The sequence below is a fragment of the Lemur catta genome, chromosome 4 (assembly GCF_020740605.2).
Source record: "Lemur catta isolate mLemCat1 chromosome 4, mLemCat1.pri, whole genome shotgun sequence".
Lineage (NCBI taxonomy): Eukaryota > Metazoa > Chordata > Mammalia > Primates > Lemuridae > Lemur > Lemur catta.
Genome location: NC_059131.1, coordinates 12,981,317 through 13,005,468, shown reverse-complemented (window position 1 = coordinate 13,005,468; position 24,152 = coordinate 12,981,317).

The following is a 24,152-nucleotide window of genomic DNA, read 5'->3' as shown; positions in this document are numbered from 1 at the left end:
TTTTCTGCTATCTTCTTACTGCCAGGCATTATGTCCAAGCCCTAAGTGGTTTGTTTTATACAACCTTTCTCAGGGTGACTTGACAAAAGAACATGCAGGATTTTTTCTCACTGAAGTATCTACACCTGTGCTCTATCTTTTCTTCTTTTTTAAGTACACTGTTTTTCTTTCTTTTCTTATTTTACATTCTCAACACAATTTTATTTTTCACATATGTATAAGTACTTATCAAAATTATATGTTTTTATTGCATACTACTATTAAATAAAAAACAAAGAAAACACTTAAAATACAGATAAATACTGGAAATAAGACTAAAAATTATGTCTCAATTTTTATATGTTCTGTTTCAGAGTGGTATTATAGAGTGATCAGTCACAGCCTTTGAAAAAGAGAAAAAAGATTCATGAACATTTTTCAACTTTTAAATAAAAGTATGCTAAGCATATTGTAAAAGGATTTTAGTGCATTTCAAATTGTGAGTTTTCAAAATTCATTGAGTAATTGAACTCTTCTAATGTTCAAATTTTACTATACCATATGCTGGCAATTACATTCTCTAGAATGATTTAAGTTTATGAAGAAACATTTTAGAAGACCGTTGAAAAACAATGTGGGAGAGCACAAAAATGTTGTGGCAATTCATAAAGATTCTAAGGTATTAAAATAGCTTGAAGACACTATTGTTCACACTGGTGTCCTTTTGGAAGCCTTTGCTCTGTCGTGTTGTCAAGAGTTCCATGTCTAAAAACTTGCTGACACCACCACAGTTACTTGACATGGGTCTGCTCTGTTACTTTTTCCTATAATGTTCTTCTTCTTTACACAGTTGCTGATGTACTGACGAGAAAAGCTCTTGGGTACAAATGACAAAAACTAGGCTCGTACATACTTTAACACATATTGATTGTAAGGATAGATGGAAGCTCACAAAATTAAGGGATAAGTTGTAGTAACTGGAAAACTCAGGGACTGGGGGTACTCCTCTTCCAGGATGCTGTCTCCACTACTTCTCCCCAGTGTCAGGTCTGTCTCTTGGTGTCAGCTTTATTCTCTACAGCAGCGGTCCCCAACCTTTTGGGCACCAGGCACTGGTTTCATGGACAACAATTTTTCCATTTATAGGAGGGGTTGGTGTGGGGGATGGTTTCAGGATGATTTAGAGTGCATTATGTTTATTGCACAGTCAAATCTCTCTGCTAATGATAATCTGTATTTGCAGCCACTCCCCAGCACTAGCATCACCACCTCAGCTCCGCCTCAGCTTATCAAGCATTAGATTCTCATAAGGAGCACGCAACCTACATCACTTGCATGCGCAGTTTACAGTAGGGTTAGCGCTCCTGTGACAACTAATGCCTCTGCTGATCTGACAGGAGGTGGAGCTTATGCTGTGATAAGAGCGATGGGGAGTGGCTGTAAATACAGATGAAGCTTCGCTGGCCACACGCTGCTCACCTCCTGCTGTGTGGCCCAGTTCCTCACAGTCACTGATTGGTACCAGTCTGTGGCCCAAGGGTTGGGGACCAAAGCTCTACAGTGTGTCTGCAATGTAGGAGACTTGGCTACCACTAGATCTGCAGTCATCACATCCACGATGACCCCGTGAGACAGAAAAGGCATTTTCTCCACTTGATTCATTTAAGAGAATCCTGGAGAAGACTCTGATCACTGTAGGTTGGGTCATATTCCTATTCTTACACCAATCACTGTCACCAGAGGGATGGAACATTATTATTATCTCAATCTGGGTCATGCGATCACACTATGTCTTGGGAATGGCATAATGGAATTGGCAACCTGCAGAAACTCATGGTTTGAGTGAGGGAGGAGCAGGTCCCCAAAGAAAGGGTTTCTACTATCAAAATAAGGGAGTAAAAGTGCTGGACAAATAGAAACAGTAATTATACATCACAGATAATAATAATTGTAGCATAATTCATGGGAAGCCCAATGTGTGCCAGGTATTTGCATATAATTGCATGTCTATACAATTGCATTTCTTATAACAAATATACAAGAAGATATTTTCCCCTACTCATTGTTGAAAAACCTTAATCAAAAGGTTAGGCTGCACAGATATTGCCATGACTAGGCAAAAGGCTGGAAAGTCATCCATAGTTTGAGAAAAATTTCTGGATGTTTTAGTTTGGTACTGTCAAAGTCATTTCTCTGGATATACATAAGAGACAATAAAGATACAAATTAAAAATTTGTATTGATTATGCATCAAATAGACATCAGAGAGGAGAGATCGAATAGAAATCATGACTATTGACAGAATCTTTGAATCTCAAAACTAGCCTATAGTGCTAGAGCTACAAAAGCTTTTGGAAATTGAATCACACGTTGAATCATTATTCTAATAAAATTTCTAAAATTGGAAGAATTATACAGTTTGAAGATGACAATTTAATAAATGGAATCCTAATTTCAATACCTTCCTTAGCTTTACAGAATAAGTGTGATTCTTTTAGTTACTATTTAGAAAAACTGACAATAACTATGAAAGAGAAGCAAAGGTCTTATAGAAACAAAGATGATAAAACATTTGAGGAAAGCAATGAATCCTATTCCAAGGGAGATAGCTATTAAATTGTTTAATATATGAATATTTGACCATGGTTGGATGACAAAGAGTTAAAAAAGATGAATTTATGTGTATCCTGAAACTTGACCAAAAAATTTGCGTATTTCTATAGAATAAAGTTGAACAAAATTTATTAAAATCAAGTGCCTAAAGGTAACATTCCAAAAGATCGTTTTCATGACCTAGTTCATAATAAAGATTTTTGTTATGTTAACATCTCAGACAGAAATATATGGGCTAAAAATAAATGACTGTAATTACATATGTTCCGCTGAAGATGATAAAGATTTAGTACCATGATCAATAGAACTGAGGTTAAGAGAAACTGGGATTTAGTACCATGATCAATAGAACGGAGGTTAAGAGAAACTCTACTTATAGAAATGAGTCACCTGATGACTCCCTAATTAACAAGAAGTTATTGGAAATGTATGATCATTCTCAACAAAATATTTAGCTACTGACACTGCGTCAAAAGAATGGTCATGATCACAATGTCTAAATATCAATAAGTGATTTATAAATTATAAAAATGATTCTATGAATAATTTGCATATCAGTTTATATCACTAGGTAAAGAGTCTTATAATGCATATTTAGTTTATCAATACAAGAAAATGAACATTTTATATTTTGAATACTCAAAAAGATGGCTGCTACCAGACACAATAGAATTAGTATTAGAAAGCCTTGAAGATATGAGTGGAAAACAAGCTCTAACAAAGTAGATTGGGATCAGATTGTTAGTATCTTCAGGACCACGTGAAGCCAAAGAATTCTTCTGACCTTTGTTTATCACTTATCCTGTTTTTTAAGCAGAATAGTGACATCTTGGGGCTTTAGTTTCCTTACTTGTAAAATGGGATAAACAACTCCTTAAGAATGAGAATTTAATTTTGTATGTGAAAGAACCTGACAAAAGGCCAGACCTATTGCAGATGACTGAAAAATGTATTCTGGCCTATAAAAGTACTCTGCCCAGGTGAAATGTGCACAGTCTTCTTCCAAGCTCACTTAAAACATTGGGATTGAGAGTTCAAGATTAACAGAAAAATGGTATAATTTCTCTAAAGAAGATATACTCTGTTTTTAATCTGTTCATTATTCTTCAGCATTTAAAAAAATAACAAAGGAATCCTTACCATGCTGATTATACTTCCTTTTATTAATAAGAATACAGATTAGTAAATTCATCTCATTTCTGCATGACACAGTACACACAGCTTTGCTTCCACGTCTAGTCATGAAACTTTGCTGAGGTTCAGAGCACTTAGCTGGTTGTATATTTTTTGGCTCATATGCAATCCAAGGTAATGAGCTTTAACACTACAAAGGCTCTGGAATGCTTTCAAAAACATTTGCTTCCCACAAGACAAATTAGCTGAACCAAGCAATAAAATGTGACATTAAGCATTCAATACTCCCATTTTTATGTAGCTCCAGGTCAACAAAAAATGACCCCATCAGGGGCATTTTCTCTAATGCTCTTGTTCAGCGTTCTACTAAAAACCTGTCTTTAAAAACCTAATCAATAGTTATTTACGCCTTCTAGATCTCCAAAGAAAGCCTACCTCATAAATTGAACTCATGGCATTTTGGAAGCTTCTGGACCTAATGCAGTTTATAAGGACCTTCTGTCAAGTGGACCACCCTGTGTGCACACACATGTCTACATTTGTATATATGCGTTTGCAATTTATCACTTTTACTTATTCCATATTGTATCCTAAGATCTTGAAGAAAATTCTAAAGTTGCCTAATGATCATCAAAAGCCTAAACATTCAAGTTTAGACTGCCTAGTTGTTGAGTATCTTGTTTGTAAAATATAGGATGTCTTCAACTCACCTACAGTATCATGTTCTATTCTAAGGAAAACATTTCTCTAAGAAAATTGCAGTGAGTCTAAGGAAGAGAGGCCAAGAGACTGAAGAAAGGTCAAACCACAGTCTTATATGGAGGAGGCTTGAAGACTGGTGTGCCTGGAGAAAACGGTAAGAGGAGGGGTGGAGAGGAGAAAAGGCAGTGTCTGCATGTCCCCAAGAGACTGACAGATAGAGGTGGCCCCAGGGCCTTTAGAGCAAGAAACAAAGAAGCAGGGAGGCAGAGTTTAGGTCAGTATGAAGAAGAACTTTCTAAGACAATGGTCCAGAAAGAATGCACTAAGCAGGAACTAGGTAAGAGTCATGCTTCAAACCCTTTCCAGCCCTAGAAAGAAATGCTGCCTGAATCCTTACAACACTCACTCTGTCCTGCCTGTTGGTTTTCAGGATATCCTGGTCAAGTCTCTGCTTCTCTTGCACAAGACTTGCATGCCTTACGCAGCATGTGCCCCAGGGCCAACTTTTAAAATTTTTATAAAAGAGAATGTAGAGAATCAAGGGAATTTACTTTTGCAAATTCAAGTTTATTTTAAGAATTTTACCTTGACTATTTTTGAGAATTGAAAAAAAACAATGCTTTGAGGAAAACTGAGAAAGTTGCTCAGTTGGCTTGGTGAACTGCGGCTTGCTGTATGGTCCATCAAAACTATGGGTGCTTCCTCCCTTTAGGCTACTCTATACCTTAATTAATTAATAGCAAAGGGAGGAAACTTCAAGATACCAAGGAACAGACAGGCCAATCAGCTTTATGTGTCCTTTTACTTCTTTTGAAATGTAATACTCTAACAATTTACAGGTGTTCCCTGCACTACTTTCAGCCTCAGCTTGGAGTGATCCAAATAGTTTGGGACTTCAAGCTAGCGTTTGTCACTGAACCTGGGGGCAAAAATAAAGGGGTGGTCATGGCCAGTAACATATTTTTGGGGAGAATTTCAAGACTGCCACTGTATGAAGGACACCCCTCTGTCTTTTTCTATTACAATCTTGAAAGCTGCAATTTAATTATAACTTCTGGAGAATTTTAATGATGGCTTCCATTCCTTATGCAACTCTATTATAGTAGAGCTTTTTGAGAGCTGCAAAGGGATGTGTTTTCCTAATCTGTTGGAGGAAACTCAAGGAAGATTTGCACATATTAATCACTCTCCATAAGTGCAGTACATATTTTACCTAAGAGCGGTAATCATAACCACACCTGTTCTGATGAGAAAAAAATAAAATTCTAGAGTAGCACTATAGAGTTTCAGACCTTTTCTGACACTGCCCTGAAGATTCCTCTGCAGAAATCTAATGGTCACAGTCAGTATCAGGGCAATGGTACAAGTCAGAATTAAAGATTGGGTAAGGAAACATTGCTATGAGGCCAGAAGAACTGCCAGGGGGGCTGGACCGACAGCCAGGGTAGAGCTGACTCATGGTGAGCAAGATCTGCAGCTGTATGTCCTGGGCACTGCGGAGTTTCTGGCTCTACAGCCCTTCAGTCTTCTAAGTCAAAGTATCTCTGAAAATCCATTCTAGTTCTAAGGTTCACTTTGTCCAATAGCTTTAAGTAAATCAGCCCACAAGTTCATGAATCAATGAATATACCAACCACCAAACACTCAGTCTGTGTTGGTCCATACTTGAAAAAGTTTAAGGTGAGTCCCTTCTCTCTTGGCCTAGCCTAAAAGGAAGAAGAGACATTTACATGTTGAAAGAAATCTACTGATAGTCACCCTAGCGATTTGTTGGAAATCACCAGTGTAGGCAATAAACATGCCCATTTAACCCATGTCTTTGGCTAGGCTGGGCCAGACCAAGCAGAGAGATTTGGAGGAACAACTCTTTGAACCAAGATTCAATTAGTCTGGTAGCTCTCAAATTTGTTTAGCTAGCAGAGTACCTGGGAATCCAATAATACCTTTTATGAAATACTCTTGAATGTTGATGCAATATGCATAGAAGGTGTGTGGGGGTGTATAATAGAATAAAATATATTATGGGGATGGAGGTATGACTACATGGTGAGTGCCAGGCGCACTGTCTGGAGAATGGACACGCTTGAAACTCTGACTCAGGGGGATGGGCGGGACATGGACAATGTATATAACCTGAACTTATGTACCCCCATGATGAGCTGAAATAAAAAATATATATATATATATATTGTAATAAATATCACCTTATATGTGATTTTGGTAGATTAAAAAGTGGTAGCTGTCCCCAAAAGTGTAAGAAAAATTATACACTGGAAAATAAACTTAAAATTATGACTATATTATGAGTGGCAGCCACTTAGGGCCAGCATGATAAAGGTCAATGTCAGTTTTCTGCAATCACATGATTTAAGAATTAATAATTAAGTAAAATTCTGAAATTTAGGGAAGAATTGTACATAAAATGACACTCTCTTATTATGCTTGAGGAAGCACTGTTTCAGAAGTTTAAAAATACATCAATCTCTGCCCTCTCTTTGCTTCCATGAGAATAGGTTTTTGAGATCTTGTAAGGGCCTGGCCACAGCTCCCCTTTCCTTCCCAGCCCATGTGCAGATGTAATTGTCCTTCTGCTGACATTAATAATGCTCCCTTTACCCTGTCGGGGGAGAATCTCATCTCAGCTCCACGTGGAGCGTTGTTATTACCTGTTTCCTCATGCTATTATTTCCCTCTGCTTGAGGATCATACCAACTGACAAGGTGGGTCGCAAAGTTTGCAGCATATGGGATGAGGTGAGTGGCTTTTGGAGATGAGGTTTGAGACTTTCCCCAAGGTACAGGGATCACTTCGTATTGCTCCTGGCAGAGCATGCAAAGGAGGTCAAAGGTGTGAGGACCTGTGCAAACACATCACTCCCTCTCGTCTTGAGAGCTTCAGGGGGCCTTGGCAGTGAGCTCTATTTGTTAGTGCTCACAGGTGATAGCACGTGTCATGGAAGTTTCCTCATAATAATGTATTCATCAACACTGGGCCTTATTCTGATCTGTGTTCACCTTACCATTCCCCTCACTCAGCACTCCCTCTGCACCAATGCACCCCCCACCAACACACACACCACTGAGCTACAAAAAAATACTTGTTTATTTGCTCTATTAAATAATTAACTGACTGAAAATGACTCTCATCATATTAAATCAATGTGTTAATTCATGTAGTATTACTATAACAGAATACCTGAGACTTTATAAAGAAAAGAGGTTTATCTAGCTCACATTCACATTCTGCAGGCTGGGAAGTACAAGAGGCATGTCATCGGCATTTGCTTAGATTCAGTGAGGGCTTTTTATGCTGTGTCATAACATGCCAGAGAAGGTCTAAGGGGAATCAAACACGTGCAAAGAAGGAAAACCCAAGGGGCATCTTGTCCTTATAACTGCTCACTCTCATGGGAACTAATCCAGTTTCCCTAGAGAGCAAGAGTGAGAACTCACTCATTATGGAGAAAACTGCATGAAGCCATTCATGAGGGATCTGCTCCCATGATCCAAAAACCTCCCACTAGACCCCACCTCCCAACACCACCATACTGGTGATCAAATTTCAACATGGGTGGGGACAAACTCAAACTATAGCATATTGTTACTTTCAGAATGTTTTTTACAAGCAAAATTCATAGAGGGTGCTATGGTCTGAATGTTTGTGTCCCCCCAAAATTTGTGTGTTGAAATCCTAACCCCTAAGGTGATGGTATTCGAGATGAGGCTTTTAAGAAGTGATTTCCAGTGTGATTAATATAGGTACTATAAGTTTTTCTATTCAAAGAAAATTAAGCTTATATATAAAACTGAAAATATTCATTATGTATATAAAATTTTCATATTGTTTCTTTCATTGTAGTAATACAAGTTAACTTACTTAAACTTATTTTGTCTTTTTTTTCTATTATCTGATAGTTTTCTTATTATAACACCTAAAGTATAGTAATACCTTCCTCATCCAAAATCCTTAACTGAAAATAAACTATATGGAATGTTTCCGCATTAAGGAATGTAGACATTCCATAAATTTCTTTTAAGAATCAATTAAATATATGGATGTCCTTCTATAGCTTTTATTATTCCATGCCAGAGTCAATGGTTTCATTATACTGCAAACAGCTTTATGGTGTAGCATATTTCTTAGCTTATTTTCCGTCCATAGGCCTTTTGCTTGCCTGTTGCATTGCAACGATAAATAAGTTTCTGAGAGATAAAATACATTTCAAAAATATACTTTGAGGGTTACCCTACATGGAGGTATTAGAATATACTGTTCAGAAAGTCCAAAATAGTTCACAAAATTCAGAAAAAAGGGGCAGCCTAAGTTTGCTCCCCTCTGAAACTCAGTTTCTCTATAGTAGAATGAAAGATTTGGAAGACACGATCTTTAAGATCCCTTTCAACCCTGAGATTCTGTGACACTCTATAATCCATTCCTTTGCATGCTATGAGAGAGCCATTAGGTGATGTTCATGATTACTCAAGTCTTGCCCTTGCATGTGAAAACTACATTGGAATGTAGTGGCTCAAGTGTCAGAGGTCTCTGATAAATGAGGTAGGTCCCTGCATCCACTCGGCATCACGAGACAGTCCTTATGGTTGTGGGATTCTGCAGCCCTGTGCAGTCTCCACCACAAAGTGACCTGGAGAAGTTCTTTCTATGCTTCCCTTGTCTGGCTCTGTACCCAGAGGGCAAGATGGTCAGATGTTTCTGATGGAGGCCAGCCCTGCTGTGGGTCTCTGCCAGGGAGGCAGGGAGATGCCACATCTTGACAAGGAGATTCTGATGCTCAGTAAGAGGAAGCCAAGGTCCCAGGCTCCTTGCTTCTGCTGTGACTCCCAGGCCTGCTCAGTCACGTCTTCCTGCAGGCCCTGCTTCAGGAACTATAGGGAAGTCTTTTTTCAGGAAGAGCCTTCTTTTTCCCATGGTTCTTTCCTTCTGGTTTATACTAACTTAATCTCATGAAGTAGATTTTTGCTTTCACTTTTTGTTTCCATGCACTCCCAGCAGTTTCAATTTGGCTATTCATTCAGAGAAGTTTTTGGGTTCTGATAGGTATCACATGACTCCACATGAACATGGAGGCAGATGTTCTAAATAGACCTCAGCCCCAATCTAAGGGAAGGATGCATACACTCACAGTGCCCAATCTAAGGGAAGGGTGCATACACTCACAGTGCACAGAAAGGTAGACTACATTTTCCTGGGCTCTGGCTCTGACATAGAAAATAAAGGAAAGAGGTTCCTCATTTAGCAGACCACATGGTGGATTTATAGGAATTATCTGTGCAGCTCTATCCTTCCTTGCAGCATCCACCTTGCTGGAGCAAAGATTTGCCTCTTGTCATTCCAAATGTGCCTTCTATCAGGGAGGTAGGGCTCATAACACTCAGTAATGTCTTATACAGCTTTTTCTAAAGACCTTCCACATCCCAGAAATTAGCAGAGGCAAATCTGCTTCTCATTATCCTGGTAGTTGGTGATTTATATCCTCTCACTTGGGGGAGGGGAGAGTGCCAAAGGAGGTGAGCCATTGGCATGTTATTAGCCCGCCTAGGAGAATGTGCTTCCAGCCCTTCTCTGGAGTCAGTTAGGTCATTTTTGTGGTCCCCCTTATCTCAATGAACTGACCCTTTTCCTGGGTAACAAATGTATGTACTTTTCTTGAATTCCTGACATTTTGACTATCATATAGATGGTGCTATGGTTTGAATATAAGTTTGTTCTGACAAAAACTCATGTTGAGGTTTGGTCCCCAATGTTATGGAGTTGGGAGATGATGGGACCTTTTTTTTTTTCCCTTTGATATCCTTCTGCTATTTTATTTGTTTTATGAGTGAAACAATGTAGAAAAAAGAAAGACCCAGATGTTTCCATTTTCATTTACTAAGACAAGATATTAGCACTCATTGAAAGAATTTTTCTTTTTTTTTTATTTCAGCTTATTATGGGGGTTCAAAAGTTCAGGTTATATATATTGCCCATGTCCCCCCATCCCCCGAGGCTGAGCTTCAAGCATGTCCATTCCCTAGACAGTGCACATCGCACTCATCATGTAGGTAAACACCCATCCCCTCCCCCTCCCCTCATCCCCCCGAGTCAGAACCTAGGGAATGGACATGCTTGATGGAACCTTTAAGAGGCATTTGAGTCATGAGGGATCCACCCTTATGAAGGGATTAATGCAGTCTCATGGCAGTGAGTGAGTTCTCACTCTCTTGGGACTGAATTAATTCCTGAGAGAGAGCAGGTTGTTATGACGCAAGGTTGCCACTAGTGTTCGGTCTCTTTGCACATCCCTGCCTTACCTTCCACTTCTCCACCACGTTATGATGCAGCATGAGGCACTCAGCAGAAGCTGACCAGATGCAGCCTACGGAATTATGAGCCAAACACACCTCCTTCCTTTAAAAATTATCCAGTCTCAGGTATTCTGTTATAGCATCAGAAAATGAACTAATACAGATGGCAATAAACTCCGCAACCCACTGCTTTGCAACCCAAATCATCTTCCTCCAAGTTCCACTATATGAGCTCTGCTCATTTCCAATTATTCTAAAATCTCTAGGAGTTTCCTAAGTTCATTCACACTCAACAATCAGTTAAGCAACATGTAAGTAGAGGATTATTTGATGAGGATAACTTTTTCATAAAAAACATTATTCCATTTAAAAATTCCACTTATTTCTTCATATTCAAAAATATTCCTTATTACAGAATGGCTTTCTTTAAATCATGTAGCATAAGGTTCTATAAGAATTTTTGTGCACTGTGTATGTGTATATTTGCGCATCTGTGTGTGTGGGGGGGCGCTGGTTAGGGGAGCAGGAGAGCTTTGCAGACTGCTCCTGCTAGTGAGCATTTAGAACACAGAGTATACAAAGGATTTTTGCATAAGGAGCTCAAGGTCTCATAGAAAGGAAGAAATGGAGACTCTAGCATCTTTCAGATTCAAAGTTATGGAGATGGCGTGGGGTAGATCAAGAACAATGAGATCATTGGAAAGTAAAGTTACTCTGAGGATGTTGAACTGGCTCCTGCACTGACACTGGGGTAGGGATGGGAGATGTTGATCTGGAGTGTTGGTTCTGGGGCCTGAATCTTAAGATACCTGAACCTGTCCTATTGCGTCCCTTCCGTGCTGGATGGTGTCTAGGAGAGATGGCAGTGTGAAGGGAACCTCAGGAGCCTGGTCAGAGAAGGGTTCAGTGGCCTGGTGTGACTTACTCAACTCTAGAGTTGTACAGTGACCTCACACACATCTTGGAGAACCACTGCATTGGGGGCAAAGGTCAGCAGGATCCTTATAACAACCCAGCATCCCAGCCTTAGGGCTTTAAATGTGAACCTTGCTGATGGTGCTGCTTCTTCACAGAGACCTGGCAGCATCTATTTAATGGAGTTTAGTCATGTTTATTCGGGAGTCTCATACTTTGGGTAAGTGTGATCCTGGAAAGTGTAGGCTAATTCTTCTTAAAGAATCACAGTGACCTGGGAAATTGTCCACTCTGACATTTGTGGCAGTGACATGAACAAAATGACAGCCTGGCCACATCACTGAAGACACAGGTGGTCCTTCCCTCAGATCTTTGGTCGATAGCACATTTCTTTATTGGAATCACTCATGAAGAAGCAGGAAAAGCCTTTGGAGAGTGTAGTCCCTTATGACACTGACCCTGGTGGCCCTGATATTTTTTCTTATGGCATCCGTATCATCCTCCAGTCCAAAAATTCATGTCCTTAAATTATGCTCTCAGCAAAATGAGAGAGAAACAAACAGGATTCATCTGTCAGACACTGGTATAATTAATCACTTACAAATTTCTGGAAAACAAGTGAGAAGGACCTGAGAGACTAGACTTCATTTTTTTAAATTTCAGAATATTACAGGGGTACAGATGTTTTGGTTACATGATTTGCTTTTGTACTGCTTGAGGCAAAGTTATAAGAGTACCCATCACGTAGATAGTGTGCATGGTACCCGTTAGGTATGATTTCACCCATTTTCCGCCCCCCCACCTGCTTGATTTCCATTGAGTTTTACTTCCATTTGTGCACATGGTACACTATGGAGTTCTACTCAGCCATAAGAAATAAATTAATTCCTTTTGTAACAATCTGGATGGAACTGGACTTCGTTTTTATGTGGGCATGTGGGAACCTGAGGATTGCTCCCCAAGATTACCACTGTGTGGACCCATTTTGAAGCCATAAGATAAATAGTTGATTTTTCATCAGAAACTATGGAAGTCAAAAGGAAGCAGGGTAATTATATTTAAACTGTCAAAAGTAAAATAAAACCATCAACCAATAATTCTATGTCCAGCAAAAATATCCTTCAAAAAATGAGGGAGAAATAAAGACATTCTCAGATAGACAAAAGCTGAGAGAATTTGTTGCTGGTAGACTGGCCCTCCAAGAAATTATAAAAGGTTGTCTTTCTATACACTAGAAAACTACTTTAAAAAGAAATTAATAACATAATCCCATTTACAAGAGCAGCAAAAAGGAATGAAATACTTAGGAATAAACTTAATGAAGGCACTTAAAGACTTGTACACTGAAAACTATAATACATTGATGAAAGAAATTAAGAATATACAAATAAATAAAAAGACATTCTATGCTTATAGATTGGAGGACTTGATGTTGTTAAAATGTCCATACTACCCAAAGTGATCTACAGATTCAATGTTATTCTCATAAAAATCCCAATGGGATATTTTACAGAAATAGAAGAAAAATCCTAAAATTCATATGAAACAACAAAAGATTCAGATGATCTATCACCACTTGTATTATCCTGGATAGAGCTGGAGCCCATTCTACTAAGTGAAGTATCACAAGAATGGAAAAACAAGCACCACATGTACTCACCATCAAATTGGTATTAACTGATCAACACTTATGTGCACATATAGTAGTGACATTCATCAGGTGTCAGGCAGGTGGGGTGGGAGGAGGGGATGGGTATATTCACACCATTTGGGGGATGGACATGCTTGAAGCTCTGACTCGGGTGGGGCAAAGGCAATATATGTAACCTAAACATTTGTACCCCCGCAATATGCTGAAAGAAAACAAAAAAAGACTCAGATGGCCAAAGTGAGCTTGGCAAAGACAAAGCAGGAAGCATAACAGTTCCTGGTTTCAAAATATATTGTAAAGCTACAGTATCTATTATCACCTTACTAGGCATTAAGTACTTTTAGGTAGTATTACATATTAGCAGGTATTAGGAATTATTAGGTATGGTTACCTAATACCCTAGATGGTAAATTTAAAAGTCATGGTTGTATTATTTATTTATTTATTTATTTGCTGCTATAACAAATTACTAGACTAGTGACTTAAAATAATACATATTTCTTATAGATTCAGGTCAGAAGTCTGACATGAGTCTTGGGACTAAAACCAAGATGTAGGCAGTGTTGCCTTTTCTCCTGGAGGATCTAGGGGAGAATCCATTTCCTTGACTTTTCCAGCTTCTAGAGGCTACCTGCATTCCTTGGCTCATGGCCCATTTTTTACATCTTCAAAGCCAGCTATGGAGAGTCAAGTCCTTTCCACATCACATTGCTCTGAACTCTCTGCTGTTTTTTCTTCTGCTTTTAAGATCATTGTGATCATATTGGGCCCACCCAGATAATCCACAATAATCTCACTATTTGAAGGTCAGATAGTTAGCAACCTTAATTTCATCTACAACTTTACCTAACATATTCACAAGTTCCAGGGATTAGGACATGGACATCTTTGGGGGCAGGCAGGGGTGGATATTATTCTGCCTATGCAAACTAAGCACTTACTTTGTGCCAGCTGTTGGATAAGATACTGGGTTTACAAAGAGGATTAAATCTCAAGGGTTTCCCAGTTTAGGATATAGTCAAAAAATAAAACAGCAAGACAGAGATAGAAATAATCATAGAATAATATAGAGTACTTATCTCAGCCTCTGTTGAAGGTGAATGGCATAGTAGAAGGTTTTCTGGAAGAGGAGATATTTGATACTAGTTCTTAATGAATTAATAGGCATACACTAGGCAAATAAGAAATCATTTAAGTCACCCACTTCCCCAATGTGCACCAACATGGCAAATTCGCTTCCTGTATCACTTGTCTAATTAAATCTCCTAATAATCACAAGGCTGATGGCAGCTGAATGGGAACTTATTTAACATTTATTCATTTGCTAAGCACATGGTGAGGGCCTGTTACATGCCAGAGCATATGCTGGCCATCACAGGTCCAATGGTGGACACAACATACAAGGTCACTGACTTTTCGGTGCTCACGGATCTGCAGAGGAAGCATGGAAGCATTCATGTGAAAAACTACTTATGAATTAGGCTTGTGAATCTGTCCAAAGAGATGATGCTTTTCAGATCCCAAGTCTTACAGGAAGAGAACAAATCTTCTGTCTCCCCAAATTCCTGATGAACAACAGATGTAACCCTGAAGTTTGTCATCACAAACCAAAGCAATGGAAAATTCGCGGCTCAATAATTTGGGTGTAGTTCTGGCTGAGGAGCTCCCACGCCCGTGACAGAGCTGCTACAAACCACAGGAACCACTGCTTTCGCCTGTTCATGACCCCAGGTCCTCCCATGGCACTGTTCCAAAAGTGGCCAGCTACTGGCCCTGCTTCTAATGCCAGAACTATTCTCTGTTCCAGAGTTACAGAGTTTTACAGGCTCTCATGGGTTATCACAGAAGCCTGGACATCAGTTTCATGATGTTTCCATTGGAAAATCCTCTGCAAATGACTTCTAACTGAATTATAGTAATATTCTATAACATAACCATCTACAGATGAGGGAAGACTCATAGGGGCTTAAAGCATATTTCTTATAGAAAAAGCGAGTTTCAAAGAAGAGTTATAATGAGAATAATATGAATAATAATCATTTAAATTTAATAAAAGCTTTACTTTTTAAGATGAACATTTAGATTTCTCAAATCACTTGACCCTTACAGCTGTCTTGCAAGATGGATATCATTTCTATCTCCATTTGAAGAGTGAGAATATTGAGGCACAGAAAGATGAAGTGACTAGGCCCGGATGATACTGTTGAAATTCAGGCACTTGCTCCCCTAACCCAACTGTTGCCTCTCTGCTGTGAGGAAGCCCACAGCCACTTTCCTCTTCAGCACAAAGGAGCCTCTTTCCAGTCTTTGTGGTCACCATTGGAGAAATGAAAGTGGGCACAACTTGTACCCTGATACGTCTGAGATGTCAGTGTCTTTCTAGAACGATGGCTCCTCAAAGCTCAACTCCATTTCTATCTGCTTAGTGAAGTCCTCTTTTTTCTAAGCCTGGAGAACTTGTTTAGCCCTCACCATCACAGACATTCATTCGTGTTACAGACTTTGTGTCTTTGTTGCTGTCATTGTTGACACATTTGTGGGCAGGAACTTCACCTTTCCAATGGGATTCTCTTCATGAAAATGGTGGTCACACCTGCCTTGTTCTTGCTGTATCCTCGGGGCCTCACCAAGTGCTAGAACATTGCAGGCACTTAATACTTAATGTATAATATTGGCAGTTCCTCAAGACATAGTATATTTCAGTGTTCTTCACACTGGGAAGCTGCTGCAGAAAATTGTGAATGAGTGAATTAATGAATGAGGGATGAGTGAGTGGATAAGTGAGCAAATGTGTGAGTGCATGAGTGAATCTATGAGCAAGTGAAAAAGTGAATGAAGTAGGCGTGCAGCTTCTATTGGGATTGAGGATCTAGCCATGAGTATTAGCAGGTGCAGGTCTTTGCAAGAATTGGGCACACCTGTGTTGGGAAGATCAGCCTCTTACTGTGTTCTACAAATACTTATTCATCCAGTATTATGGAATTTCATGACTCATATCCATATTAGTATGGAAATTCTGGATGCAAATGGAAGAAATATTATATCTGTATATCAAAGGAACCTAAAAGTTCTTCACCAGAGAACTACATCTAATTAAGCTCCCTTTAATCAGGGATGAACATTATTCATATGACTGCAACACTTTTATTAATTTATAATCAATTACCAAATGCTATTTGAGGCAAGCAGAATGGCAAACGGAAATAACGTGCACTTTGTGCTCAACAGATCTCTGCTCAAATCCACCTCTGCCACTTACTAGCTGGGTGATGTTGGATGAGTTACTTGATCTTGCTAAATACCAATATCTTCACCATAACATAAATTCAATGCTGTCAACCTCACAGAGTCACTGTGAAGACTAAATGACTGATCGTATGTAAAGCACTGGGCACAGAGCCTGAGACAGAATAGGCACTAAACAAGCCTTTGCGTCAACAGCCTTCACATTTATGTTGCCACACTGTGGTTTTCTTGATGTGTTCCTTACTACTGGGCCTTAACCTATTCCCAATATTTAGTTATAAACATCCTTAAAATGTATAAATAGCATTAAAATACATACATGTGTGTGTGTGTGTTGAACTTTCGAACTGTGGCCTTTCATGCACAGAAACTAATTACTCTGAGGGTTTCTACTGTGTTAGTGGAAGGTGAGCAGGTGGGGAAGTAAAACTTCTGCAAACCTTCATCTTTGAGATGCTGCTCTCTCCTGAAATACTTGGGCCCCAACTCTGAGGAAGCAAAAGCTTTCTCGCAGCTATGCTGCATAGTTATGATGATGACAGCAGAACATTTTAGAAATATCGGTTACTATGTACTGTAATCATAAAAATACTACATTCACACTAACAGGCTGGTCTCTGCTAAATATAAGTTCACATCTCTCCACCACAGACCTTTAAGTTGTTGTGTACATAAAGAGAGAAATACCTTGGGCAGATTTAGGGATTGACATTCCACTTTGCTTGCTGGTCTTGGAATGAACTTGAGCAAGACCTTTGCCCTCTGGAGAATGTGGAGAGTTAGGACCACAGGATGTATAGCTCTCTCTAGATCTCAACTGGTGAGAGTCTAGAAGCCCCAGGTCCCTGCTATATTTTATCCTCTTAGCCCTTTGGAGCCTTCTAGAGTAAAATTTCTAAATTGGCACAAAAAAACTTCTTTGGCATCAAATTGTTCTTATGAAACAGCACACTGATGAGTTAAATGAAACAATTCAGAAAAACACCGATTAAATTTCCCATTAAATACTCAAGGGTTTAGAAATTAAGCAAAACTGCTTGGCACTATGTAGTCTGGATTTTAACAAACTCAAAATGTTTGAAAAATTATTCAAGATGTTTTGACAAACAGAGAATGCCACTATGTTCATCCCTCTTCCTGAACTTCTCTTTTTGTCTATTAAAGAGAAAACAGAATCGGGTGACTAGCCAAGTGTCCTAGGAAGGGCTTCCTCCCATCAAATGGAATAATCCATAGTTGTTGTTTTAATACTCACTAGGTTCCTTGTTCTGCTGGAAAGTGATAGAGCTAGATTATTTTATTTTAAAAATGAAACAAAACCGAGTAAGTACGAATAGTACAAAGCAATGATCTTAAACACTGAGATCATATTTTTAAAAGAAAAACTATAATTCCCATTATGTGAGTTAAATCTGTAATGTTGCCTGGCCTAAGCAGCAGATGCAATAAATGTGAAATGCCCTCACCGCCTTCTGCCTAGGCCACCCCCACTGAATCCCCCAATGTCACCACCACCCGTGGTCTGGGACCCTGACCCTCACTTGCCTGCTCCAGGAGGGTTGTGCTGTTGGGCAGGAAGGAGAAAATCTCATGAGAGGGCATGTGGTTGAGTAAAAGGAGTACAGAATGAAGAGTCAGAGGTCTGGGCTTCAGCCCCAAAGCACTACTGCCCTCACAGATCACCAGGAACAGGTCAGGTTTTACACAGACATCAGCTTCCCTCCATGACCCCTTGAGAAATGTGCATGAGGGTTGAGAATCTCTGGGGCAATCTCCAGTTCTGGAGCACTCTGAGATATAGTCAGATTGTGTTATTTGTACCTCCAGAGATGGAGAGCATAGTTTTAAAACTTACACTGATGGATAAATTTGGGTCATTGATTTTCTAGTTTAATATGACTTTCATATCTATGTCTATTAATATCTATCTAATCTTTAAGTTTGTCTTTTTTCTTCATGCCTCCATGGAACTACTACTAATATTACTCAGCCCATTCATCCACCCATCTAATTTTCTCAGCATCTTACAATTTGCAAATCATATTCATTATCTCATCTCCTTCTCACAACTCTGAAATGGATCAATCGCCTCTGTCCTTGGATAATGCTAAAGGAACGTGGTACTTCTCAAGGTGAATTCAAAGCAACATAGCTGATAAGTGGCAAAGCTGGGGCTGAGCCCAGGTCTCTGGCTACTGGTCCCAAAATGTTTTCTTTGTAACATGGGCTGGGCTAATACAATTATCATTCCATTCTCTGAGGCTGCAAAAGGATAGGAAAGGTCACAGCTTTGGAGCCCTGGAGCAGCAGCAAGCCAGTAGGCTCTTTGCTGTGGTTTTGATGACCCCGAGCCACCTGGATAATTACCAGGCTGAGACTGGTGAGACCCAGCCGTTCTTTGGCAACTCAGTAAAACGACGCAGGAGAAACAGTTTCCATTGTCTATTCTCAATTCCCCGAGCATATCAGCAACCAAGCTGGGCTGGTTTGGGTTTTCTCATGGCAATCAGAGTATATTTTGAGCTTTAGAAGCCAAATTCATGCTAGAGAACAAGGAGCCACACCTTTTCCCTTGTCATTTTATATGCTCTGTAAACTCCCTGCAACCGTGAAATCAGGAAGCTGTAAGACACCCAAGTGACATCACAGAGCTGGCACTGGTGTCTCACAGCACATAGAGACTGATAACAAAGCCATGGAGATGAGCTCTTTACAATAATAATTATGAACAATCACCTTGTGGGGCAGATATTTATCATGCTCTACGGTCTATAAAGCCCTTTTACATTTATTATATCACTTAGTCCCCAGAATAACCCTGTGAGGTAGGAAGGATGAGAATGTGGTTCCCACTTTACAGAGGAGCAAAGTGAAAATTGCAGGAACAGTATCCACCCAGTTGCCTGGACTGGGAGGCTGGGTGGAATCCATTCACCCCCACCTCCCTGTCACGGCTTGTCTGTCACCCACTCCTGGCCTTCCCCTGACCCAAGTATGCATCAAACTCATTCACTTGTCTGCATATGCCCTGCCACAGATCTAGTCAAAACACCATGTGCCCTCGTCTGAACCTTCGCAGCAATGTCTTAACTGGTCTCCGTGTGTTTTTCCCTCCTTTCTGAAACCCAGATCAGCTTTTGAGTCCTTGGGCAGCGCAGCACTGACCCCAGGGGAATCCAGCTCAGCCCAACTCTGCCTGCCCTCCCCACTGCCTCCCTCTCTCCAGCTCACTCATGTCTCTTTCCTTCTCCCCCTTGCTCAGACCACTGCACTTCTTTCAATTCTCAAATTTCCTGTGCTGTCTCCAGCCTTAGGGTTTTGCCACACGTCATTCCCTCTGCTGGAATGTCTTCCCCTTCTTGCTTCTATTCCTCTTTGCCATAACTACTTATCTTTATGTCTTATAGTAATGTCACTTTCTAATTTCCCTCCCACAAGATTGTTACCTGCATAGCCCAAGGCTTACTTGGACGCCCGGCTGACTGGGCAGAGAGGACCCCAGCTCCCAGTCTGTTGCACATGGTAGGACACTGAGCAATAGATACTGTCATGGTGGAGCTACCAGAGGCTCTGAATCAAAGCTGAGTCCATCGAAGAACATCTAAGTTACCAACCAGAGAGGCCACACGGCAGAATCCAGTCAAAAACTTCTTAGTTTAAACTGGGATATCTTGTCTTCACCACTACTGATATTTTAGGCTGGATAATTCTTTCCTGTGGGGGGCTTTCCTGTGCCGTGTGGGTTGGCCTTTACCAACCAGACACCAGCAGAAACCCTTCCCCCCCACCCTTCCAGATGTAACGATATAAATGTCTCTAAACATTGTCAAATTCCCTTAGAAAAAGGGGAGTGAACATCTCCCCTGGTTGAGAAGCACTGGTTTAATAGAGATTCATATTTTGGGCAAGTTGCTTAATAAATCTTATCTAATTTTCCTCATCAGCCAAAACCAAACCAAACCAAAACATCTTTTAATATATTTTTGTTATTTCTTTTAGAATTAATGGAAATATATGTGTGGTATCTAGCCTAGTGCTGCTGCAAGGTAGGTGCTCAGAAAATCTGGCTTAGTAAACAAAACCTTGCTCTCAAAAGAAAAGAACTTTTCTGAGACTCCAAGAGGAGAAGTGTGGCCAGAGTTGGCTCCTGTGACCTCATACTGGAAACCCGGTTCCCCAAGTCTCATCCGCAGTGACAGACAGAAACTCTAATGAGATAAGGCACTCAAGGACACTTTGTTAAAGCCAAAGAGCCGTGTGCATGCCATTTATTTCGCAACACAATCGGATCTCTTCTGAGGCATTCTTTCCACCTGGCCTCCAGAAGAGATTATTTTTATGTGCAGTATATATATTGGGTGGTGGGGGAGACTTCTGTGGACAGTATTTCAGGAGAAGCTATCCCAAAAGGAGGTCCAAAGTGGGTCTCACCTGAGAAAGGTAGGAACATATGCATAGAGACAGCACAGGTAACATACAAAGGCGAATGGCAGGGGCTTCAGAGGGAGGAAAAGGTGAGGTCAGAGCCTGCTACTCTCTGTATGAGCTGTGGCATTAATCATCAGGCTGCATTTGCTTCATCACAGGGGTGCAGTAAGGAATAAATGAATTAATGCCTGCAGGTCTCTCAGCATACTGCTGGAAGCCAGCAATCACATAGTGAATGTAGGCATTAATAATATCAACTATTATTACATTGCTTTTACTGTTATTGTTTTATTAACATGATCACCACCATCATTAGTGGCCAGAGTAGTTCAAAGGACATTACCTTTATTAACTTCAAATCTGCCACCTCCTGGAGCCAGCAGAGCCCTGTCTTCTGGATTCAGGAGGCTGCAAAACAGGCAGGCTGTTTTAGCCCACTTCTCTCTGAGATGGGCTTGAGGCCCATTTTGGTTAAAAATCTGTGTAGTCTCTGGTCCCTGGACTTCAAAGTGGCTTTATCTCTCTTGGCAGGTTAGGCTACTAGGAATACTGAACATTTTTCTGTCATACTCATTGCCAACGTTGCAATTTGGGAAAACAAATAGGGATTTACAGATAGTAACTTTCTTCTTCTTCTATTGATAGCCTGAGATAATTCATAGCTAGGTTTGGACAAATGCAAAAATGTGCATTTAGTTTTGATTTGGATTCATTCCTCATGAATATTAGTCATTTCAGCCTAAAATGCAAGCACTTCTCTATTTGAACAGATGGGAGGATGTACTGTGAAATCATACTATAGCACAGGGAAAAAACAAGAAGTTTGAAATTAAATTTAAAAATAAGTCTTGGCACACTGGGATGAAGTATGCACCGTCATATATTTCCCTACAAAATAGGGAATGTGCACTTAGGTGTGGCTTGGATTCTTGCAAAAACAATGGGCTGGAAATATTTATCAACCATGTTTGCTTGCTGATTTAACTCCCTATAGGAGTATTTTTTGAAGATAACTCTTCATGTAGAATTTCCTTTTACTGGATGCCCAAATCAGAGACTGGATCAGCATCTGTCATGGTCTATTGATAATGATGAAAATATGATTTGGGGGCCCTGCTACTTTCTCTTCTGCCTGTTGGCATTCCACTGCTTCTTGAGGCCACTGTTGGTGGCTCCCACTAGCATGGTAGAGAATAGACCAGTGCTGGACCAGCTGGTGGCACAGGGTGGGGGGGTGGGAGGAGAAGAAGTGGGAGAAAAATGGGGGAAAGGAAGAGAAAGAAAATGAAAAATCAAAGGAAAGAATTGAAGTATGAAAACTTCAAATTCATGCTTGTTTTACTCCACCACATTGATTAATGGGATTCCATAAAAAATGCACTTACTGATTCCTCTGGTGAGTTTTTCTTAAGTGCTTACTTTGTATCAGACACTGTGATAAGTACCAGGGTGAAATTAAACTTTTATGATAATGAACCCAGAATCCACCTAACTTTGGAGAGATAGAGAAATCTAGTTCCCGTGTTTTTTCCAAAGATTTTCATTAACTGCTGTGTTATCATGCCAATAGCACAATAATTCTTGCCCTGTAAGAATAAACAAAAGGCCATGAAGTTCCTTTTATATCAAAGAAAATATGACTTTCATCCTAATTCAGTTTAATGTATTTATATTAACATTGGAATTCACTGACCACAAGCAAATCCTATGAACTATATCTAATAATCCCTTAACATAATGTTATCGATCATATAGGAATTCCCATTGACTTTTCAGTGACAAATATAGCTTCTCGGAAGTAATTCTGGTTAACTAAAGATCACACAGAAAACTTCTAGGATAATAAAAATACAGAACTTCAGCTTTGTAAGAGATTGTAGGTATAATTTTGTCTGAACATACCTCCATTTATTGATCAGACAATGAAAGTGCTGAAAGAGTAACTGAAGAATGATTTTATTGCAAATATCTCAAAGAAGTAGATCAGACATAACTAAATTTTGTTGAATTACTCTAATGTACCTAATTTAGTCACAGTCACATTTATAAAGTAATCTCTTTTAATCCTTCCTAGGATACTGTGAGGCAGATATAATGTTCCCAATTTAACAGGTGAGGAAACAGAAGCTGTGAGAAGACAAATACCTCATCCTGGGTCACACCTGGTTAATCTCCTGACTTCAAGACAGAAGTTTCACTGTTGTCATAGTTAGTAAAGAAGTAAGAAATTACACTGCTCAATTCTTCAAGTTTCTCATATAATTAACAAAATGTCTTTTATGAAACTATTTTGCCATTTACCTTTTTATGCTAAAAATAGGATTTAAGAGGTTTTTTTGACATTTATGTGATGTTTTAAGTGATAAATTAAAATATCATGTTGTATTTATTTATCAGATTCCCAGTATCTACTCAAATCATTGGCTAGACTGATTGTATAGTATCTTCTAATTCTTCTTAAAAGAATTTTTTAATTGTTAAAGTGAATATTGGATAGTAATTGGAAAACAATATGTCAGGGAAAGCAGGAGTAAAAACAGGATCACTTTCATAGCCTATTAAAGAGGAAACCCAGAGTCTTTATAGCCCCAGCTTAGCTCTAACTGTGTGAGTAATTAGGCTCGATAACATGGTCCTACTGAACAGACGCCTGTGTGGAGTAAAGCAGTTGCACCCGGACGACTTTTCTCCACTCCAAGGCAGCTGTCTCAAAATTATTGGAGGTAATATTTTAAATACAGAGTCCTAATCCTCAACCTCAGAGATTCTAATTCAGCAAGTTTGGAGTGTCTCAAAAATCTATATCCTTCAAAAGCTCCCTCCGGTGATACTGTTGTTCAGTCATGTGGAATCATTGATCATGTTAAGAACATTCAATTTGTACCAGGTAGTCTATTCAACTGTGAGCTTTGTTATCACAGTACTTGTGGAAGCTTGGGCAAGTCAGGAAAAATTTCTGAGCTTCATATTCCATACTATAGATTGAGGGAAAATTAAATCTTGGTGATATCTTGGCCACTGGCTGGGGCCATGCTTCACATGAGGACATGTGTTTGAAAGTATTTTAGACTTTTAAAGTTGTTAGAATGTTTGTGACTTTAATTGCCCCCTGGCAACTCTGTAGGTAAGAGAAAGTTTTTGAGTGCCTGCTTCCTGCCAGACACTGTCGTTGGTACTTTATC